Here is a 24,732-nt window from a genome sequence, read left to right as displayed (position 1 = left end):
TTGTGCCTCCCAGGAGTGAAATGATGATCTGCTGCAGGGCAGCGGTAGGTCCCCAGGGGCGTGATTACCCAGCCATGGTAGAGCCCATGCCCTCCGAACACTGGCCCACAGTAATGGCCGCCCGAGGAGTGGTAGACGTCAAGAAAGGGAGAGTGCCCGTAAGGGTGTTAAACTGCGGGGAGGAGGAGGTTAGGCTTCCCCGGTACGCTCCCCTCGCCAAGCTGCTTACTCTAGACCCCCACACCATCCAGGAGGTCGTTCCCCTGACCTCACCGCCTCCTGCCAGTCATCACCCATCCCCGGGGTGGTTAGAGGAGTGGTGTCAATGTGGCGCCCCTGACCTGGTCAGGCACCACTGAGTACTGCACCCATGCTGGGGACAGTACAATACAGGTAATCCAGATGGCTGACAGGGGTGTGGAACACAGGCGCATAGTGACCAGGTCTCACACATGTACCCATGAGAGGACCCCTGGGGATCCCAGGAGGGGGCAAGCCTTCACCTTCACTGGAATAGTGGAGGGGGTAGAGCCTCCATCTCCTCTCAAGGGGTGTGGTGGAGAGTCTGGTTGCTAGGTGGCGTAGGCAAGAACAGGAGAGGAGGAGCAGTGAGCCAGTTCAGTGTAGAGTCCAGGGAGCTCAAGTGAGGAGCAGATCCCTGGAGCTGTGCAATCTGACAGCGTCCGCGCAGTGGCTATTGACGGGGGAGAACGGTCAACTAGGAGTGCTGCCTGAAAGCCAGCTTCAGCTAGGGAGTGCAACGGAGTGGGAAGTAAGGAGACTGCTAGAGAGCACCAGGCCCAACCGGGCGGCAGATCCCGAAGCGGGGATAGATTCAACTTTCTTCTGCTAAACCTGCCGGTGTGGGGCTCTTAAAGCCCACACCACAACACTACAAAAGCCGCAGCCACGTAACCACAAGTTAGGGCCCATAGGTCATAGGAGGCAAGAGGCTGGAGTGGCCTGGACCGGGGAACAAGCACACGGCAAAACAAGAAGGGGAGAGAGGCTTGGAGCATCTTCCCTGGGTGACCCCCATAGGGACTCAAAGTCGGGGTTACCCCAAACCACCAAGGGCTAAGGAAGGCGAGTCAGTAGTCACCCTCATAAAGTCAGCCTGAAGGATACCTGGTTCCACCTGGTTCGTCCCAGCTACGCCCGGGTTACTCACCCTGCCATCAAATGTGAGTAAAAACCCTGAAAGACACTCTGCCTGTGTGGTCATTCTGCGACTTGTAGTACTACGCATCTACACCGGGCCCTGGGGCTTGCCTCACTCTCAGGAGGCTACTACATCTGACTGCACATATCATCAGCCCCAGGCACCCCTAACCTGCAGTGGCGGTCCCCACTGACCGCAATACTGAGAGTGGCGTCACGATCAAAACCGAAGATTCCCTACCTGTGACCAGCACCAGCTACGTGGAGTCCCTGAAGGTATGCACCGACACAACACCTGCGGGGCTTCACATCAAGAGTTACACGCAGGCACTGATGACACCCCCACACATCACAAAGAAGGGGTATACAGAGTGGTACAGGAGTACGAGCAGGTTTTCAGCAAACATTCACTAGACTTCGGGCGGATTAAAGGGGTCCAACACCATATCCCCACCATCGAGCATCCTCCCTTTAAAGAGAGATACAGACCTATCCCCCCTGCACACTACCAATGCGCCACAGGTGCATTGTATCCATCTGTATGTACCTTCACTTCTTTTGTGTAATACTATAATGCTGTTTATACTATATACAGTATAGTGTAAAACTATACTTATAGTATAGTAATATTAACTAAAATCAAGAAGTGATTAAAAGCAACAACAAGCTCTTTAACCCATTTAATACCTACAAATATGCCTTAAAAATCTTGGCACCTGGTGCTACCAAGGGATCTACTTCTTTAAATGCAGAATTCTTCATGTGTCGGAAACAATGGCCACATGTCACTTCCTATTGTCTTGTTAGGGACGAAGATAAATGAGCCTCTGTCGTAATTTAGATCAACTGCTCCTCTGCTAACTTCTATTATTTGCTTATTTATGGAGTGGTATCTAATTAAAAGCACAGTCAGGTGCGTGCGCTGCATACAAAGTGATTTTGGAAGCGGTCTGGGCAAATCAATACTCATTTTTGAAGGTGCATTTAAAGCACATTTACAACAGAGGTATGCAAAGTACACAGTATACACATTAAGACTATCGAGTGCAAACAATAAGAAAGATGGATTATTCTGTCTTCGGAAGGGCTGCTAAGACGCCATCTCCTATACACACTTAACTGCTTCCTTGCTGGCTTATTGTGCTTCTTCTAGAGCCTTCTTGGCTGTATCACATCTTACTTGCAAAGTCTCCTTAAGGAGAATAGTGTTCCCCCGTGGTCCCCACATAGCTTTCTCATGAGCCAGATCAGACACCCCCATACTTTGCACTGACGAGGGGCAAGCACCCCGAAACACCGTGTCTGCAAATTGGGATTCTGATCTGGCTTATATATCCTGAGTCATATTGCAAAGGATTGTCGAAAATCCACTTGTGACTTTTAGGATCGCTACTTCCAATAGGTGGCGCTGTGCTAGAGTTTGTCTCCTTTACTGGAGAGACAATTTGAATATTTCCCAGAGGGGCATTGCAGCTATAAGTCCCCTTACCTGGCAGCCAGACTGGCTTGCAAAGTCTCCTTAAGGAGAATAGTGTTCCCCCGTGGAATTTTAGGGGCATTGCAGCTATAAGTCCCCTTACCTGGCAGCCAGACTGGCTTGCAAAGTCTCCTTAAGGAGAATAGTGTTCCCCCGTGGTCCCCACATAGCTTTCTCATGAGCCAGATCAGACACCCCCATACTTTGCACTGACGAGGGGCAAGCACCCCGAAACACCGTGTCTGCAAATTGGGATTCTGATCTGGCTTATATATCCTGAGTCATATTGCAAAGGATTGTCGAAAATCCACTTGTGACTTTTAGGATCGCTACTTCCAATAGGTGGCGCTGTGCTAGAGTTTGTCTCCTTTACTGGAGAGACAATTTGAATATTTCCCAGAGGGGCATTGCAGCTATAAGTCCCCTTACCTGGCAGCCAGACTGGCTTGCAAAGTCTCCTTAAGGAGAATAGTGTTCCCCCGTGGAATTTTAGGGGCATTGCAGCTATAAGTCCCCTTACCTGGCAGCCAGACTGGCTTGCAAAGTCTCCTTAAGGAGAATAGTGTTCCCCCGTGGTCCCCACATAGCTTTCTCATGAGCCAGATCAGACACCCCCATACTTTGCACTGACGAGGGGCAAGCACCCCGAAACACCGTGTCTGCAAATTGGGATTCTGATCTGGCTTATATATCCTGAGTCATATTGCAAAGGATTGTCGAAAATCCACTTGTGACTTTTAGGATCGCTACTTCCAATAGGTGGCGCTGTGCTAGAGTTTGTCTCCTTTACTGGAGAGACAATTTGAATATTTCCCAGAGGGGCATTGCAGCTATAAGTCCCCTTACCTGGCAGCCAGACTGGCTTGCAAAGTCTCCTTAAGGAGAATAGTGTTCCCCCGTGGAATTTTAGGGGCATTGCAGCTATAAGTCCCCTTACCTGGCAGCCAGACTGGCTTGCAAAGTCTCCTTAAGGAGAATAGTGTTCCCCCGTGGTCCCCACATAGCTTTCTCATGAGCCAGATCAGACACCCCCATACTTTGCACTGACGAGGGGCAAGCACCCCGAAACACCGTGTCTGCAAATTGGGATTCTGATCTGGCTTATATATCCTGAGTCATATTGCAAAGGATTGTCGAAAATCCACTTGTGACTTTTAGGATCGCTACTTCCAATAGGTGGCGCTGTGCTAGAGTTTGTCTCCTTTACTGGAGAGACAATTTGAATATTTCCCAGAGGGGCATTGCAGCTATAAGTCCCCTTACCTGGCAGCCAGACTGGCTTGCAAAGTCTCCTTAAGGAGAATAGTGTTCCCCCGTGGAATTTTAGGGGCATTGCAGCTATAAGTCCCCTTACCTGGCAGCCAGACTGGCTTGCAAAGTCTCCTTAAGGAGAATAGTGTTCCCCCATGGTCCCCACATAGCTTTCTCATGAGCCAGATCAGACACCCCCATACTTTGCACTGACGAGGGGCAAGCACCCCGAAACACCGTGTCTGCAAATTGGGATTCTGATCTGGCTTATATATCCTGAGTCATATTGCAAAGGATTGTCGAAAATCCACTTGTGACTTTTAGGATCGCTACTTCCAATAGGTGGCGCTGTGCTAGAGTTTGTCTCCTTTACTGGAGAGACAATTTGAATATTTCCCAGAGGGGCATTGCAGCTATAAGTCCCCTTACCTGGCAGCCAGACTGGCTTGCAAAGTCTCCTTAAGGAGAATAGTGTTCCCCCGTGGAATTTTAGGGGCATTGCAGCTATAAGTCCCCTTACCTGGCAGCCAGACTGGCTTGCAAAGTCTCCTTAAGGAGAATAGTGTTCCCCCGTGGTCCCCACATAGCTTTCTCATGAGCCAGATCAGACACCCCCATACTTTGCACTGACGAGGGGCAAGCACCCCGAAACACCGTGTCTGCAAATTGGGATTCTGATCTGGCTTATATATCCTGAGTCATATTGCAAAGGATTGTCGAAAATCCACTTGTGACTTTTAGGATCGCTACTTCCAATAGGTGGCGCTGTGCTAGAGTTTGTCTCCTTTACTGGAGAGACAATTTGAATATTTCCCAGAGGGGCATTGCAGCTATAAGTCCCCTTACCTGGCAGCCAGACTGGCTTGCAAAGTCTCCTTAAGGAGAATAGTGTTCCCCCGTGGAATTTTAGGGGCATTGCAGCTATAAGTCCCCTTACCTGGCAGCCAGACTGGCTTGCAAAGTCTCCTTAAGGAGAATAGTGTTCCCCCGTGGTCCCCACATAGCTTTCTCATGAGCCAGATCAGACACCCCCATACTTTGCACTGACGAGGGGCAAGCACCCCGAAACACCGTGTCTGCAAATTGGGATTCTGATCTGGCTTATATATCCTGAGTCATATTGCAAAGGATTGTCGAAAATCCACTTGTGACTTTTAGGATCGCTACTTCCAATAGGTGGCGCTGTGCTAGAGTTTGTCTCCTTTACTGGAGAGACAATTTGAATATTTCCCAGAGGGGCATTGCAGCTATAAGTCCCCTTACCTGGCAGCCAGACTGGCTTGCAAAGTCTCCTTAAGGAGAATAGTGTTCCCCCGTGGAATTTTAGGGGCATTGCAGCTATAAGTCCCCTTACCTGGCAGCCAGACTGGCTTGCAAAGTCTCCTTAAGGAGAATAGTGTTCCCCCGTGGTCCCCACATAGCTTTCTCATGAGCCAGATCAGACACCCCCATACTTTGCACTGACGAGGGGCAAGCACCCCGAAACACCGTGTCTGCAAATTGGGATTCTGATCTGGCTTATATATCCTGAGTCATATTGCAAAGGATTGTCGAAAATCCACTTGTGACTTTTAGGATCGCTACTTCCAATAGGTGGCGCTGTGCTAGAGTTTGTCTCCTTTACTGGAGAGACAATTTGAATATTTCCCAGAGGGGCATTGCAGCTATAAGTCCCCTTACCTGGCAGCCAGACTGGCTTGCAAAGTCTCCTTAAGGAGAATAGTGTTCCCCCGTGGAATTTTAGGGGCATTGCAGCTATAAGTCCCCTTACCTGGCAGCCAGACTGGCTTGCAAAGTCTCCTTAAGGAGAATAGTGTTCCCCCGTGGTCCCCACATAGCTTTCTCATGAGCCAGATCAGACACCCCCATACTTTGCACTGACGAGGGGCAAGCACCCCGAAACACCGTGTCTGCAAATTGGGATTCTGATCTGGCTTATATATCCTGAGTCATATTGCAAAGGATTGTCGAAAATCCACTTGTGACTTTTAGGATCGCTACTTCCAATAGGTGGCGCTGTGCTAGAGTTTGTCTCCTTTACTGGAGAGACAATTTGAATATTTCCCAGAGGGGCATTGCAGCTATAAGTCCCCTTACCTGGCAGCCAGACTGGCTTGCAAAGTCTCCTTAAGGAGAATAGTGTTCCCCCGTGGAATTTTAGGGGCATTGCAGCTATAAGTCCCCTTACCTGGCAGCCAGACTGGCTTGCAAAGTCTCCTTAAGGAGAATAGTGTTCCCCCGTGGTCCCCACATAGCTTTCTCATGAGCCAGATCAGACACCCCCATACTTTGCACTGACGAGGGGCAAGCACCCCGAAACACCGTGTCTGCAAATTGGGATTCTGATCTGGCTTATATATCCTGAGTCATATTGCAAAGGATTGTCGAAAATCCACTTGTGACTTTTAGGATCGCTACTTCCAATAGGTGGCGCTGTGCTAGAGTTTGTCTCCTTTACTGGAGAGACAATTTGAATATTTCCCAGAGGGGCATTGCAGCTATAAGTCCCCTTACCTGGCAGCCAGACTGGCTTGCAAAGTCTCCTTAAGGAGAATAGTGTTCCCCCGTGGAATTTTAGGGGCATTGCAGCTATAAGTCCCCTTACCTGGCAGCCAGACTGGCTTGCAAAGTCTCCTTAAGGAGAATAGTGTTCCCCCGTGGTCCCCACATAGCTTTCTCATGAGCCAGATCAGACACCCCCATACTTTGCACTGACGAGGGGCAAGCACCCCGAAACACCGTGTCTGCAAATTGGGATTCTGATCTGGCTTATATATCCTGAGTCATATTGCAAAGGATTGTCGAAAATCCACTTGTGACTTTTAGGATCGCTACTTCCAATAGGTGGCGCTGTGCTAGAGTTTGTCTCCTTTACTGGAGAGACAATTTGAATATTTCCCAGAGGGGCATTGCAGCTATAAGTCCCCTTACCTGGCAGCCAGACTGGCTTGCAAAGTCTCCTTAAGGAGAATAGTGTTCCCCCGTGGAATTTTAGGGGCATTGCAGCTATAAGTCCCCTTACCTGGCAGCCAGACTGGCTTGCAAAGTCTCCTTAAGGAGAATAGTGTTCCCCCGTGGTCCCCACATAGCTTTCTCATGAGCCAGATCAGACACCCCCATACTTTGCACTGACGAGGGGCAAGCACCCCGAAACACCGTGTCTGCAAATTGGGATTCTGATCTGGCTTATATATCCTGAGTCATATTGCAAAGGATTGTCGAAAATCCACTTGTGACTTTTAGGATCGCTACTTCCAATAGGTGGCGCTGTGCTAGAGTTTGTCTCCTTTACTGGAGAGACAATTTGAATATTTCCCAGAGGGGCATTGCAGCTATAAGTCCCCTTACCTGGCAGCCAGACTGGCTTGCAAAGTCTCCTTAAGGAGAATAGTGTTCCCCCGTGGAATTTTAGGGGCATTGCAGCTATAAGTCCCCTTACCTGGCAGCCAGACTGGCTTGCAAAGTCTCCTTAAGGAGAATAGTGTTCCCCCGTGGTCCCCACATAGCTTTCTCATGAGCCAGATCAGACACCCCCATACTTTGCACTGACGAGGGGCAAGCACCCCGAAACACCGTGTCTGCAAATTGGGATTCTGATCTGGCTTATATATCCTGAGTCATATTGCAAAGGATTGTCGAAAATCCACTTGTGACTTTTAGGATCGCTACTTCCAATAGGTGGCGCTGTGCTAGAGTTTGTCTCCTTTACTGGAGAGACAATTTGAATATTTCCCAGAGGGGCATTGCAGCTATAAGTCCCCTTACCTGGCAGCCAGACTGGCTTGCAAAGTCTCCTTAAGGAGAATAGTGTTCCCCCGTGGAATTTTAGGGGCATTGCAGCTATAAGTCCCCTTACCTGGCAGCCAGACTGGCTTGCAAAGTCTCCTTAAGGAGAATAGTGTTCCCCCGTGGTCCCCACATAGCTTTCTCATGAGCCAGATCAGACACCCCCATACTTTGCACTGACGAGGGGCAAGCACCCCGAAACACCGTGTCTGCAAATTGGGATTCTGATCTGGCTTATATATCCTGAGTCATATTGCAAAGGATTGTCGAAAATCCACTTGTGACTTTTAGGATCGCTACTTCCAATAGGTGGCGCTGTGCTAGAGTTTGTCTCCTTTACTGGAGAGACAATTTGAATATTTCCCAGAGGGGCATTGCAGCTATAAGTCCCCTTACCTGGCAGCCAGACTGGCTTGCAAAGTCTCCTTAAGGAGAATAGTGTTCCCCCGTGGAATTTTAGGGGCATTGCAGCTATAAGTCCCCTTACCTGGCAGCCAGACTGGCTTGCAAAGTCTCCTTAAGGAGAATAGTGTTCCCCCGTGGTCCCCACATAGCTTTCTCATGAGCCAGATCAGACACCCCCATACTTTGCACTGACGAGGGGCAAGCACCCCGAAACACCGTGTCTGCAAATTGGGATTCTGATCTGGCTTATATATCCTGAGTCATATTGCAAAGGATTGTCGAAAATCCACTTGTGACTTTTAGGATCGCTACTTCCAATAGGTGGCGCTGTGCTAGAGTTTGTCTCCTTTACTGGAGAGACAATTTGAATATTTCCCAGAGGGGCATTGCAGCTATAAGTCCCCTTACCTGGCAGCCAGACTGGCTTGCAAAGTCTCCTTAAGGAGAATAGTGTTCCCCCGTGGAATTTTAGGGGCATTGCAGCTATAAGTCCCCTTACCTGGCAGCCAGACTGGCTTGCAAAGTCTCCTTAAGGAGAATAGTGTTCCCCCGTGGTCCCCACATAGCTTTCTCATGAGCCAGATCAGACACCCCCATACTTTGCACTGACGAGGGGCAAGCACCCCGAAACACCGTGTCTGCAAATTGGGATTCTGATCTGGCTTATATATCCTGAGTCATATTGCAAAGGATTGTCGAAAATCCACTTGTGACTTTTAGGATCGCTACTTCCAATAGGTGGCGCTGTGCTAGAGTTTGTCTCCTTTACTGGAGAGACAATTTGAATATTTCCCAGAGGGGCATTGCAGCTATAAGTCCCCTTACCTGGCAGCCAGACTGGCTTGCAAAGTCTCCTTAAGGAGAATAGTGTTCCCCCGTGGAATTTTAGGGGCATTGCAGCTATAAGTCCCCTTACCTGGCAGCCAGACTGGCTTGCAAAGTCTCCTTAAGGAGAATAGTGTTCCCCCGTGGTCCCCACATAGCTTTCTCATGAGCCAGATCAGACACCCCCATACTTTGCACTGACGAGGGGCAAGCACCCCGAAACACCGTGTCTGCAAATTGGGATTCTGATCTGGCTTATATATCCTGAGTCATATTGCAAAGGATTGTCGAAAATCCACTTGTGACTTTTAGGATCGCTACTTCCAATAGGTGGCGCTGTGCTAGAGTTTGTCTCCTTTACTGGAGAGACAATTTGAATATTTCCCAGAGGGGCATTGCAGCTATAAGTCCCCTTACCTGGCAGCCAGACTGGCTTGCAAAGTCTCCTTAAGGAGAATAGTGTTCCCCCGTGGAATTTTAGGGGCATTGCAGCTATAAGTCCCCTTACCTGGCAGCCAGACTGGCTTGCAAAGTCTCCTTAAGGAGAATAGTGTTCCCCCGTGGTCCCCACATAGCTTTCTCATGAGCCAGATCAGACACCCCCATACTTTGCACTGACGAGGGGCAAGCACCCCGAAACACCGTGTCTGCAAATTGGGATTCTGATCTGGCTTATATATCCTGAGTCATATTGCAAAGGATTGTCGAAAATCCACTTGTGACTTTTAGGATCGCTACTTCCAATAGGTGGCGCTGTGCTAGAGTTTGTCTCCTTTACTGGAGAGACAATTTGAATATTTCCCAGAGGGGCATTGCAGCTATAAGTCCCCTTACCTGGCAGCCAGACTGGCTTGCAAAGTCTCCTTAAGGAGAATAGTGTTCCCCCGTGGAATTTTAGGGGCATTGCAGCTATAAGTCCCCTTACCTGGCAGCCAGACTGGCTTGCAAAGTCTCCTTAAGGAGAATAGTGTTCCCCCGTGGTCCCCACATAGCTTTCTCATGAGCCAGATCAGACACCCCCATACTTTGCACTGACGAGGGGCAAGCACCCCGAAACACCGTGTCTGCAAATTGGGATTCTGATCTGGCTTATATATCCTGAGTCATATTGCAAAGGATTGTCGAAAATCCACTTGTGACTTTTAGGATCGCTACTTCCAATAGGTGGCGCTGTGCTAGAGTTTGTCTCCTTTACTGGAGAGACAATTTGAATATTTCCCAGAGGGGCATTGCAGCTATAAGTCCCCTTACCTGGCAGCCAGACTGGCTTGCAAAGTCTCCTTAAGGAGAATAGTGTTCCCCCGTGGAATTTTAGGGGCATTGCAGCTATAAGTCCCCTTACCTGGCAGCCAGACTGGCTTGCAAAGTCTCCTTAAGGAGAATAGTGTTCCCCCGTGGTCCCCACATAGCTTTCTCATGAGCCAGATCAGACACCCCCATACTTTGCACTGACGAGGGGCAAGCACCCCGAAACACCGTGTCTGCAAATTGGGATTCTGATCTGGCTTATATATCCTGAGTCATATTGCAAAGGATTGTCGAAAATCCACTTGTGACTTTTAGGATCGCTACTTCCAATAGGTGGCGCTGTGCTAGAGTTTGTCTCCTTTACTGGAGAGACAATTTGAATATTTCCCAGAGGGGCATTGCAGCTATAAGTCCCCTTACCTGGCAGCCAGACTGGCTTGCAAAGTCTCCTTAAGGAGAATAGTGTTCCCCCGTGGAATTTTAGGGGCATTGCAGCTATAAGTCCCCTTACCTGGCAGCCAGACTGGCTTGCAAAGTCTCCTTAAGGAGAATAGTGTTCCCCCGTGGTCCCCACATAGCTTTCTCATGAGCCAGATCAGACACCCCCATACTTTGCACTGACGAGGGGCAAGCACCCCGAAACACCGTGTCTGCAAATTGGGATTCTGATCTGGCTTATATATCCTGAGTCATATTGCAAAGGATTGTCGAAAATCCACTTGTGACTTTTAGGATCGCTACTTCCAATAGGTGGCGCTGTGCTAGAGTTTGTCTCCTTTACTGGAGAGACAATTTGAATATTTCCCAGAGGGGCATTGCAGCTATAAGTCCCCTTACCTGGCAGCCAGACTGGCTTGCAAAGTCTCCTTAAGGAGAATAGTGTTCCCCCGTGGAATTTTAGGGGCATTGCAGCTATAAGTCCCCTTACCTGGCAGCCAGACTGGCTTGCAAAGTCTCCTTAAGGAGAATAGTGTTCCCCCGTGGTCCCCACATAGCTTTCTCATGAGCCAGATCAGACACCCCCATACTTTGCACTGACGAGGGGCAAGCACCCCGAAACACCGTGTCTGCAAATTGGGATTCTGATCTGGCTTATATATCCTGAGTCATATTGCAAAGGATTGTCGAAAATCCACTTGTGACTTTTAGGATCGCTACTTCCAATAGGTGGCGCTGTGCTAGAGTTTGTCTCCTTTACTGGAGAGACAATTTGAATATTTCCCAGAGGGGCATTGCAGCTATAAGTCCCCTTACCTGGCAGCCAGACTGGCTTGCAAAGTCTCCTTAAGGAGAATAGTGTTCCCCCGTGGAATTTTAGGGGCATTGCAGCTATAAGTCCCCTTACCTGGCAGCCAGACTGGCTTGCAAAGTCTCCTTAAGGAGAATAGTGTTCCCCCGTGGTCCCCACATAGCTTTCTCATGAGCCAGATCAGACACCCCCATACTTTGCACTGACGAGGGGCAAGCACCCCGAAACACCGTGTCTGCAAATTGGGATTCTGATCTGGCTTATATATCCTGAGTCATATTGCAAAGGATTGTCGAAAATCCACTTGTGACTTTTAGGATCGCTACTTCCAATAGGTGGCGCTGTGCTAGAGTTTGTCTCCTTTACTGGAGAGACAATTTGAATATTTCCCAGAGGGGCATTGCAGCTATAAGTCCCCTTACCTGGCAGCCAGACTGGCTTGCAAAGTCTCCTTAAGGAGAATAGTGTTCCCCCGTGGAATTTTAGGGGCATTGCAGCTATAAGTCCCCTTACCTGGCAGCCAGACTGGCTTGCAAAGTCTCCTTAAGGAGAATAGTGTTCCCCCGTGGTCCCCACATATCTTTCTCATGAGCCAGATCAGACACCCCCATACTTTGCACTGACGAGGGGCAAGCACCCCGAAACACCGTGTCTGCAAATTGGGATTCTGATCTGGCTTATATATCCTGAGTCATATTGCAAAGGATTGTCGAAAATCCACTTGTGACTTTTAGGATCGCTACTTCCAATAGGTGGCGCTGTGCTAGAGTTTGTCTCCTTTACTGGAGAGACAATTTGAATATTTCCCAGAGGGGCATTGCAGCTATAAGTCCCCTTACCTGGCAGCCAGACTGGCTTGCAAAGTCTCCTTAAGGAGAATAGTGTTCCCCCGTGGAATTTTAGGGGCATTGCAGCTATAAGTCCCCTTACCTGGCAGCCAGACTGGCTTGCAAAGTCTCCTTAAGGAGAATAGTGTTCCCCCGTGGTCCCCACATAGCTTTCTCATGAGCCAGATCAGACACCCCCATACTTTGCACTGACGAGGGGCAAGCACCCCGAAACACCGTGTCTGCAAATTGGGATTCTGATCTGGCTTATATATCCTGAGTCATATTGCAAAGGATTGTCGAAAATCCACTTGTGACTTTTAGGATCGCTACTTCCAATAGGTGGCGCTGTGCTAGAGTTTGTCTCCTTTACTGGAGAGACAATTCACATCTTACCAGCATTGTGAACAAATGGAGAACACGTGCAGTAATTCTTTAATTAATTTGGCCTTCACCTAGGTTTTTATAAAAGCCAAGAAATCCTTTTTTTTTGGATCGTTCTGCGTAATCTATTGAAATGTCAGTTTTGCACTTTAATTAGTCATTGATTTTACCATGAAGGGTTTGTAAATTAAGGAATCTTGTCACTGGGTAGATAAAACCAACACTGAGTATGGAAAAGTTATTTGTTGTGTTGACAGTGGAAGAATGGAGGCAAATGTTACAATAACTGGGTCTTTCATGCCTGGGTTGATCACAGAGATTGGGACTTCTTGCTAATCGAACACTTATGTTTCGTTTTTTAAAGGGGAAGACTGGGTCTAAGGAGAAAACTTTTCTCTTTGCGGAGACTAACACACCAAGCTAGCATGCCAGTGAGGAGACTTACAGCTGCAATTGACTCTTCAGGGAGGAAGGAGGCGAACTTCAGTGCCCCCTATTGGAAGTAGCAATCCTAAAAGTCAAAAGTGACCCTTTAACGAACCTTTTCATGTGACTTAGGATATAAGTCTCCTCACTGGCATACCAGATTGGTGTGTCAGTCTCCACAAGGAGAATAGCTTTCCCCTTAGACTCTGTCTTCACTTCTCATACAGCCAGATCAGATCTCATACTTTGCACTTAGGGTGGGCAATCACCCTGAAACACTGTGTCTGAAAATTGAAGCTCTGATCTGGCATAAATCCTAAGTCATATGACAAGGCTCGTTTAAGAGTCACTTTTGACTTTTAGGATTGCTACCTCCAGTAGGTTGCACTAAAGTTAGTCTCCTTCCTCCTTGAAGAGACAATTTGCAAAGGGCAAGGCTAAAACTGAATAATAGAAGGATTACAGGGGAATATGGAACTAGCATAGGGGGCAAATGAGAGTATTAAGATCAGCAGACAGCTCATGTAGGGCATAGTCATGGGGGGTGCAAAGAAAGGAAACAGTTCCATGCCTAGATAAGCGAGGGTCCCAAATTTTCACCTAACTAAACATTAGATTTATAAATATGCAAATTGTCTCTTCAGTGAGAAAGTAGACAAACTCTAGTGCCACCTATTAGAGGTAGCAATCCTAAAAGTCAAGTGACCCTTCAACGAGCCTCGTTATATGAATTAGGATTTATGTCAGAACCTCAATTTGCAGACAGAGTGTTTCAGGGTGATTACCCCTCATCAGTACAAAGCATGAGATCTGATATGGCTGTATGAGAGGCTAAGACGAGGTCTAAAGGGAAAGATACTCTCCTTGCGGAGACTGACACACCATTCCAGTATACCAGTGGTGAGGAGACTTCAAGCCGCAATGCTCCTCTGGGAAATATGCAAATTGTCTCTTCAGTGAGGAAATAGACATATGACAAGGCTTGTTAAAGGGTTACTTTTGATTTTTAGGATTATGCCAGATGAGAACCTCAATTTGCTGACACAGTGTTTTGGGATGTGTATCCCTCATCAGTGCAAAGTATGAGATCTGATCTGGCTGTATGAGAGAGTAGGACGTGGTCTAAGGGGAAAGCTATTCTACTTCTGGAGACTTAGGCCCTGTGCCCATTGGAGCTTGCTTCTGCGGATTTTGCCGCGGAAAACCTGCACATTTATCTGCATTTTCCAGATAAATCCACAGGTTTCAGCATGTACAAAAACTCCCCATGTTATCCTATGGGACATGAGGAGTGTCTGTATCCACGTTGCGGAATGTGCGGTTGCGGAATATACCGCGGATATCCTGCAGCCGCACATAACTGCATGTCAATTATTCCTGCGGCATTACCTGCGGAAATCCCCTGCCTTGGTCCCATACTTACCTGCCTTGATAGCAGACACCCGGTCATTTTCCCTCAGTGCACAGGAGCAGGAAGGAGGAGGTGGGCGGGGCCTGCACAAGCTTCGGTCATGTGACAGCCAGAGCTAGTGCAAGCCCGCCCACCTTCTCCTGCACCGTGCACAGATACGGCCGGAGAGAAGTGCTGCGTGATGGAAGTAAGTATGAACGCCCCGATCACTCAGCACTTGTTCTGCATTGAGGATGCAGTGCCAAAGCCATGGTACTGTATCCTCAATGCAGAATGCCCGCACCATATCCACAGGACATTCCGCAATACAACCGCAGCATGGAAACAGACAAAGTTGTGCTGCGGTTTTCTAGGAGATCCTGCGGAATGTCCTGCGGATATAACCGCAGGACACTTTCCCCCGTGGGCACATAGCCTAATACAGCAATCCAGCATGCCAGTGTTGAGGAGACTTCAAGCCACAATGCTCCTCTGAGAAATATACAAATTGTCTCTTCAGTGAGAAAGTAGACATATGACAAGACTCTTTAAAGGGTCACTTTTGACTTTTAGGATTGCTACCTCCAATAGGTGGCACTAGCGTCCGTCTACTTCCTCGCTGAAGAGACAATTTGCATAATTTCCAGAGGAGCATTGCGGCTTGAAGTCTCCTCACCACTGGCATGCGGGAATGGTGTGTCAGTCTCCGTATGGAGAATAGCTTTCTCCTTAGACCTCGTCTTAGCCTCTCATACACCCAGATCAGATTTCATACTTTGCACTGATGAGGGACAACCATCTCAAAACACTGTGTCTGCAAATTAAGGTTCTGATCTGGCATTAATCCTAATTCATATGACAAGGCTCATTAAAGAGTCACTTTTGACTTGCTATCTCTAATAGGTGGCACTAGTGTTTGTCTAGTTCAGTGGTTCCTAAACTCCAGTCCTCACGACCCCAACAGGTCATGTTTTCAAGATTTCCTTAATATAGTATAGGTGATGCCTTGATAATGATTCCATCACCTGTTCAACAGTAAGGAAATCCAGAAAACATGACTTGTTGGGGGCCACGAGGACTGGAGTTTGGGAAACACTGGTCTAGTTCCTCACAGAAGAAACAGTTTTCATATTTCCCAGAGGTGCATTGCGGCTTGAAGTCTCCTGAACAATGACATGCTGGATTGGTCTATCAGTCTCCGCAAAGATAATAGATTTATAAATAGTGATAATAGATGGGGGTCTCTGTTACTAAGTCTGCATTGGGGTCTAGCAGCTTTTCAGATTTCTCTTTTGCTGTTTTTCATGCAATGGCCAAGGCAAGATACTGAAATCTGTAGCTACCAAGAACCGTTCTTTTCTCTGTATTGTTAAGAAGATATTTCAGGACCAGGAGAAAGTGCATTTAAATAAAAGGTTCAAAGTGGAAAGATATCAAAGCAAAGGCAATGTTTCCAAGAATAGAAGGCCATTACAGATCATTGCTGGTCCACAGGAAATTTCAGGAACTTACTGGATTCCAATCAAATCAATGTAATACAAATGAGCAATGTGCAAATAGCGTCTATACAGAGGAAGGGAGCAGGGATTCTAGTGGCAATCCGAAATGTTAATATCGACCCTTTAAAGAGCTATATCATATGAGTCAGGATAAAAAGCAAAACAAGAATCTCCATGTGCAGACACATGTTTCGGGGTAGTGTTTAACACTAGAACTACTGAGGTAGTCATTTTGACTACTTTGCACCATGTATTTCTATATAGGTGTCACGAGTCCAGTAGTTCTAGTGTTAATCCTTGAAGCGAACCCGCACTTTCACAAGAGAATGATTATAGCACAGTATTAGGCTGCTTTCACACATCAGTTTTTTTGCATCAGGCACAATCCGACTCAAAAACCTATGCAACGGATGCGGCGAAAAAACGGATCCATGGAATAAGTTTTTCCATGCGGCCCGTCCGGTTTTTGACGGATGCGGCTTGATACTGAGCATGTGCAGTTCAAAAAACCGCATCCGGCATCCATAAGCTTGCATTGTAAATTGCGCCAGATCCGGCACAATGCGTTTTTTTCGCCGCACAAAAAAACGTGCCAGGCAACGTTCCATCCGGCCGCCGCATGGGCTAAATATGCCACATCCGGCAAAAAACGGATGCAACGCAAGGCCATGCGGCACAATACGGCGCTAATGCAAGTCTATGCAGAAAAAACACAACCGGCGGCAAAAAAAAAGATTTTTTTCTGCAAAGCGCCGTATTGTGCCGCTCAGCAAAAAACGGATGTGTGAAAGCAGCCTTAACATTTTTCTAACTCAATTAGCATTTTCTGCTGATAACCCACAGTAGAGAAATATGCAGCGTCCTTTTCCTGCTGCTAGGCTACCGTCCTCAGTGTCAGAAAAATAACGCTACTTCACAGACCTGCACGATTAACATTTTCTTCTCAAAGTGTAGATACACTTCAAATAATTTTTTACTTTCCCGAGGAAGCTATGCAAAGTCAATAACTGTTACAAGGAGGTTTTTACAAACATCTCCGACTGTCATGGTGGCAGAAGGATCTGTGCAAATACTCTGCCTGCTAACTTCTCTGATAACTGTGACCAGCGCACGGAGACTCGGACATCGACCCACGGACTTCTAGTTTATAGGCAGGCTAGCAAGAGTTAATCTCTGCTCAGCTGCTTGTTAGTGTTCTTTGATCATATGCTGTGGGGGAGCCAGTCACATTCACTAGCCTCCTATATATGCTGGCTAGACGCTTCCTTTAATGTCAGCTATAGCTTTTCAATACTGGTCTGGTGAGGTGTTGGGATCAAGACTTTCTGGTGATTGTAGTACTTTATTGCTATAAGTGGTTGTGGTGTTAACCATTGTGGCCCTTTTGTTGCTGCCTTACTTATCTTGTTTTTCTCCTTAGCTTCTTACTGTTTGTTCCTGTGAGTTTGCAGTGTGTCTGAGTTTTGTTTTTTCCCTGTATGTCTTTATCTGTGTTGCCATCACACTCCTTCTACTTCCTTCCCTGGGGAAACAGTTTATTTCTGGATAGGATAATAGTAAGGCACGGGACAGCGGCATCTCTACAACAGGGGTAATCCAGAGGTTAGAAAAATCCTAGGATTTCCTAACGTGAGGGACCGTATAGGAGCCCCATGTTCCTCTCTATACTCCAGTCACAGCGTGATAATAACTCTCACTATGCCAACTTGATACTCTCCACAAGGAGAAACCTTTCACTTTAGATCACCTGTTAAAGACCTCTCAGTTCTCCTGCTTTGCACTGATGATGGCCAAAACATCTAAGATAAGACTCTGCAAAGAGAGATCCAGAGTCATATGGCTAGGCTTATCAAAGCATCAATATTAACTATTGGAGTTGCTACTTCCAATAGGTGGCACTACATACTCAGTGCTCTTCCTCTATTAAGAGGCTATTAGTCTTTTTCATTTTATAGGGAGCGTAAATGGCAGATGTCTCCCTATGCCACCTCATTGCTCTTCGCCAGGAGAAGCTTTACACTTTAGACCACACATTTCTAACTCATAATTCTCCATCTTCAACCAAGTGACTTTTATATTCCTGTATCACTGAGATCCCGGTTTATCCTGTTGGACAGGTATTTTAGTTAGAGTAAAGGGGCATCTAAACTGCAATATAATCATGAATGTGCATTGTTAAAAATTCTCGTTTCATGATTATCTTGCTATGTAAATGAAGGAGGGGCCGGCCCCGGGCCACGCAGGCACCATCCTCTTTTGCCAAGGAGACTCCATGTGTAGATGTGACTTAAAGGTAGGTGCATGACACTTACTAGTTTCTTCAGGCCGGTGTCCATCACACTGTTGACAATTGTCGTAGACAGTAACGCAACACTGGAGGTAACTTAGCCAACCAGAAACATTCCCTTTTATTCTTCACACCATTATGACAGACGTGACCTTCATTTCCTTTCTTTCTCTTAGTGTGGAGTACTGCTCCTCGACCTGTCCTAAACTATATTGAACCTTGTCCTCAAGCTCCATGGACTGTGCCGCCTTTCTCCCTATTCCTCACACCTCCATCCGATGCTGGGCCCCGACGTCTCTGTAGCCGGGCAACTCTCTAAGCCCGTCAGGGTGAGCCATAGGCTCTGGACCTCTCGAAGTTACATCAGGGTTCTCTGACCGGCTGTAGCATCGAGGCCACATATTCTCTCACTTGAACCCTATACTCTATTCATTCCCTCTTGAGGCTTCCCTCCTGTCCTCCTTCCTGCATCTGTCACTCTGCCCTTTACCCTATCCTTTTCTAGTCTGCTGCTATGTCAACCAAACCACAAGGTGAAGCCTACTGATAACAGTCCCAACTCTGCTGCATCTGGAACCTGCACCCAGCTAGCAGCATTCACATATTAACATACTTAGTCACTAGTGCGACCGCACTTATATACTGTGTACAATTCTGGTCACCGATATATAAGAAGGACATAGCTGAACTGGAGAGGGTGCAGAGAAGAGCCACCAAGATTATTAGAGGAATGGGGGGGCTGCAATACCAAGACAGGTTATTAAACTTGGGGTTATTTAGTTTGGAAAAACGAAGGCTTAGGGGGGATCTAATCACAATGTATAATAAATATATGAGGGGACAGTACAGAGACCTTTCCAAAGATCTTTTTACACCTAGGCCTGCGACTGGAACACGGGGGCATCCGCTACGTCTTGAGGAAAGAAGGTTTAATCATAATCACAGACGAGGATTCTTTACTGTACGAGCAGTGAGACTATGGAACTCTCTGCCGCATGATGTTGTAATGAGTGATTCACTACTAACATTTAAGCAGAGCCTGGACGCCTTTCTTGAAAAATTTAATATTACCAGTTATGTACATTAGATTTTATGACAGGGTATTGATCCAGGGAACTAGTCTGATTGCCGGATGTGGAGTCAGGAAGGACATTTTTTCCCCATTGGAACTTGTTTGCCACATTGGGATTTTTTTTTTGCCTTCCTCTGGATCAACATGTTAGGCTATGGGTTGAACTAGATGGACTTAGAGTCTCCCTTCAACCTTAAAAAACTATGATACTATGATACTATGAACATTTACAATACAATAGAATAGGTATAACATATAGAATACATAGCATACCCAGTCCAGGGGTAAGTCTTCCTCCTACATAAACATGCTGGCGAACAAAAATGAAATCGTCTTTAGCACATCATTAAAGATCATCGTTCTCAGTGATGCATCTTTCTCCATAAACAGGATTCACATTACCAAGAACTGGCAGCCTGTGTACACTGAGCGATCTAGTATACATTTCTGAGGGCGGGCCGTTTGCGTTTGTCTGCCTGTGAAAACAGGTATTCAAATGATGCCGATCGGTAAGGGGTACTTTGCACGTTGCGACATCGCTACTGCGATGTCGTCGGGGTCAAATCAAAAGTGACGCACATCCGGCGCCAGTACCGACGTCTCAACATGTAAAGCCCAGATGCACCGATACACGATTGCAAAAGCGTCGTAAATCGGTGATCTGTGTAGTGTCGGTCATTTTCATAATTTCGCTGCAGTGACAGGTACGATGTTGTTCTTCGTTCCTGCGGCAGCAGACATCACTGTGTATGAAGCCGCAGGAGCGAGGAACATCTCCTTACCTGCCTCCACCAGCTCTGCGGAAGAAAGGAGGTGGGCGGGATGTTTACGTCCCGCTCATCTCCGCCCCTCCGCTTCTATTGGCCGCTTGCGGTGTGACGTCGCTGTGATGCCGCACGACACGCCCCCTTAGGAAGGAGGCGGGTCACCGGCCAGAAAGATGTCGCAGGGCAGGTAAGTGCATGTGAAGCTGCCAAAGCGATAATGTTCAATACGGCAGCTACCACAAGATATCGCATCTGCGACGGGGGCGGGGACTATCGCGCTCGACATCGCTACAATCGGCTAGTGATGTCGCAGCATGCAAAGTACCCCTTAGAGTGTAAGTGGTAAGTAAAAATAGACCTTTAAACTTACCCTCCCCAAAGAGATGAAGCCACCTGATATCCATTATAAATGCTGTGTAGCATAGTTATCAGTAAAACTGTAAGTAAAGTAAAAAAAAAAAAAAAAAATACCGTGAGCTTTGGGTGTTTATATTAAAATTTACAGAAAACATATTTTGGAAATCCATCAAGGCCTGCTCTCTACGTGTCTGGTGTAAAAGAGTTGCAAATTTTGTTGCACACAATTTTTGTAAACATTTTCTGTTTTATGCGTTTGTGTAACTTTCCAACAATAAATTGAGCAAAGTTTTCAAAGAAAAGGTGGGACCTAATACTGCAAAACAGATTTGCAATATTTTACGGCACTGCTTACCTTCTGTCACACAGGTGTGACGCCCCTGGACTATCAGGTCGTCACAGGGTACTGCACAAGCTGCCCTTCCATGCAGTATTCCGCCTCCCTCTTGGTTCTGGGTCCCTACTTAAGTGGTGTTGCCTCCATCAGCGAATCAAAATCCTAGATACACCCTGCACCACACCCACCTGACACACCAGTGGACAGCTTGAGAGGAATAGAGTCGCCCACCTGGGGGGTCCGGGAGGGGAGGTGAGGAGTGTAGTCAGTTGAGTTGAGTCAGTGTAGTGGAGTGGAGTGAGGAGGAAGTCGGGAGTGGGACTCCCGAAGTAACTGCCTAGGTTGCAAATGGTGGTCTGGGTCTAGAGGAGTCCCCAGTCGCAGGGGATCGTGGCAAGGTGCTCGGACCCATCGAGGAGGATGGCCGGCAGCCTGGCCCTATCACCGGTCTGGTCCCGAAGGCACGACGGGGTACACAGACCCTAGGTCGGGGAGTATCTTCAGGCAACCCGACAATTCACCTGAGGAGAACGGAGTCTTCACGATCCGTTCCCACCTGCTCCAGAATTGGGGCATTAGCATAACGAGGGGGATAGGACTTTCCAACCAAAAACCGTCCAGAAAATCACAAGTGTGAGCCCTGAGAGCAAGCTCCTTACTTAGCCACAGTGGGGAGCTGGTCCCGGCTAGTTCCAAGCTATCAGGCCATCAAGTTGAAGTCTAAGCTAAGTTCCAGGAGGCAGGTCACGAATCACCAGGCAGCACCACTTGGGGACGGGACCCGGACGAGCTCCCCTCAGTGGCAGCGGTACCCAGAGACTTGGTTTACCCGGTTGTCGGTGTCTGCTTATGAACTGAGTGAGTACGAGAGTGACCTCTGCATCCCCATGGCACTTCCCTCTTCACCGAGTCCGAGGCATCCTCTACCTGTGGAGGGTTCCAACACCTTGCTGCCACGTTCCATCACCCCCGTGTACTCCCAACAGCAGCGGTGGTACTCCTAATTACCACACACCACAGGTGGCGTCATGAACTATAAACTCCCCTGTAAATACCCCCCTTTTTCATTCGAGTGGCTGCACGACCCCCAGGTCTGGAGACCCTCGATCCACAGTGAACCCGGTTCCGAGCAGCTCGGCTGCTTCCACGGGGGTGGTACACAGGTAAGCAAAAATATGCCAAATTTATCAGGAAGTAGGGTGGCTCAGTGGCTAGCACTGTACAGTGGGCAGTATGGTGGATCAGTGCTTAGCACTGTACAGTGGGCAGTACGGTGGCTCAGTAGTTAGCATTGTACAGTAGGCATCACGGTGGATCAGTGGTTAGCACTGTACAGTGGGCATCACGGTGGCTCAGTGGTTACTACTGTACAATGGGTAGCATGGTGGCTCAGTGGTTAGCATTGTACAGTGGGCAGCACGGTGGATCAGTCGTTAGCCATGTACAGTGGGCAGCACGGTGGATCAGTTATGAGCACTGTTCAATGGGTAGCATGGTGGATCAGTGATCAGCACAGTACATTGGGTAGTAGAGTGGCTCAGTGGTTATCACTGTACAATGTGCAGCACGGTGGCTCAGTGGTTATCACTGTACAGTGGCCAGTACTGTGGTTCAGTGGTTTCAGTGGTTAGCACTGTTGCTTTGCAGCGCTGGGATCCTTGGTTTAAGTTCCACCAAGGGCAACATTTTTAAGGAGTTTGTAAGTTTTCCCCGTTTTTTTTTTTAATTTCCTCCGGGTTTTCTTCCACACTCCAAAGACACAATGATAGGAAATTTAGCTTGTGAGCCCCAACAGGGACAGCGATGATGATGTCTAGAAACCACTGTGGAAATTAAAGACACTATATAAATGAGTAAAAAATAAATATATAAGGAGTGCATTGCAGTGCCGGGCACTTTAAGACTTTAAGATTTATGAAATGCCTTATTAAATTTCCTCCTTAGTGGTAGACTTACTAACAACATTTGGCTCAAAGTAGTCAAAAAATGCAGAGAATTTAATTAAAAAGACCCAGTACTGGAGCTATAGAGTATAAGGAACGCTATCTAGCAAATAATAACGCATAATTTATCATAGCGGGCACCATCATGTCCATCATCTTGAAATATGCGGCATCTGGCAATGGTATTGACAAATCTCGAATATGGTTTATTGTTAATAGTTCCTTACTCTGACTCTATATTTCTATTGGTAAGCTGCGAGGACCCTTCATTGGGGCTGTACGGATACATCACGGCTTCCGGACTCGTGGGACTGAGCCTGGCATTACCACGATCTATGTCCTGGCGTGCCGCTCGCTCTCGGCTCATTTTTCGATCCTTGGTAGACCGGTAGCAGTATGGTGGCTTCTTTACTCCCCGGGTAATTACGGGTTTGTGGAACGCTCAGCTCGAGGACTTTGCTGATAATTTGCAGCTTCACAGTCACTGCTGTTGCTGGAGTGAAATAGCAATAAAATTGGGGATTACCATATGTTTTATTGATATGTAACATTTAGGTCTTGTTAATACAGTAACTGTGAAGATATTAGCATTCTCGCCTCAAAGAGGTGAACCCATGGGGAAACCACTTTTTTTCTCAATTACTTGCTTGAATACCTGAGCTTTTCAGTTAGGAAATTTAGGAAACACTTAACAGAAAAGATTTTGTATGCAGAAACAATAGGCTGCCTGTTAGAGGCACCACGGTGTAAGCTTTCTCTATTATTTGGAAGGCATTGCCTTGTAGATTGATGCTTGTAATTGTGAGCATAAAATCCTAAAATCACGTAGGCTGGTGAGACACAAGGTAACTTGTAATTTACCAACATATTGTAATTGTAAGAAAATAAAATGTGTTCTTCTGAGAAAGATTACTTCCCGTATCCCGGGTTGTGTACACTGCACAACATACTGAGCAATTATTAGTTACATTTTGAAGGCTTGAAAAATATTCTACCTGATGATACGCTTTGAGACAATAAGCCATGGGTATGTAATAGTGTTTCTTAAAGATGATGTCTCCTACTTGTTATATTCTCTTTTGTGCTATTCACAAAATGCCTATGTGAACTCATTTCAATCATTTTGTAATAGTGACCCCATAATCTGTCACTAAAGAGGAAATAAATACCTACTTTGTAGCACTCTCCACCTAGAAATCATCTATGACGAACTACCACTAGGTATCACCAGAAACAGTGACTGGAACGTCAAACAAACCGGAGGTCAGGAGCCAGGAGGTCACGTATGGAACACAAGGGTGAAGCAAAGCCGAGGTCAGTGCACAAGCTGGAGGTCAGAAGCCAGGAAGTCACTTAAGGTACACTGTGGGGAAGCGTAGCAGAGGTCAGGGTACAAACCAGAGGTCAGAAGCCAGGAAGTCACGTAAGGTACCCTGTGGGGAAGCGTAGCAGAGGTCAGGGTACAAACCAGAGGTCAGAATCCAGGAAGTCACGTAAGATACACTGTGGGGAAGTGTAGCAGAGGTCAGGGTACAAGCCGGAGTTGACAAGCCAGGAATTCACGTAAGGTATACTGGGGAGAAGCGGAGCCGGGGTAAAAGTACAAGGCAGAAGTCAGGACTCAGAAGCCAGGGAACAATGTCAGAGTTAGGGGTATTGGAGGAGAGGGGTAACAACAGGTGCGGAGTAGGAGGACAAGATCAAAACATAAGTGGGAGCCGGAGCACTTACTGCAGGCAGGAACTACGACTGGTGGCATTCCAGTTGAGGTTACTCGCTAATGAAGTAGAGCAATCACCCGGAACGAGGCCCCTCCCAACACCAGTGCAGGAACCAAGGACAAGAAACCACCCGTCCACTGGCGCAAAATACAAAACAGAACACCGGCTCTGCTGGAGAGAAGAGTACCACGGGTCAGAACCATGACAATCTACTGTTAAAGGTAACCTGTCACCAGATTTGGTGACTATAAGCTGCAGCCACCACCAGTGGGCTCTTATATACAGCATTCCAGAATACTGTATATAAGTGTCCAGGCCAC

This window comes from Anomaloglossus baeobatrachus, chromosome 12, assembly GCF_048569485.1.
Source record: "Anomaloglossus baeobatrachus isolate aAnoBae1 chromosome 12, aAnoBae1.hap1, whole genome shotgun sequence".
Lineage (NCBI taxonomy): Eukaryota > Metazoa > Chordata > Amphibia > Anura > Aromobatidae > Anomaloglossus > Anomaloglossus baeobatrachus.
Note: the sequence above shows the minus strand (reverse complement) of the source record.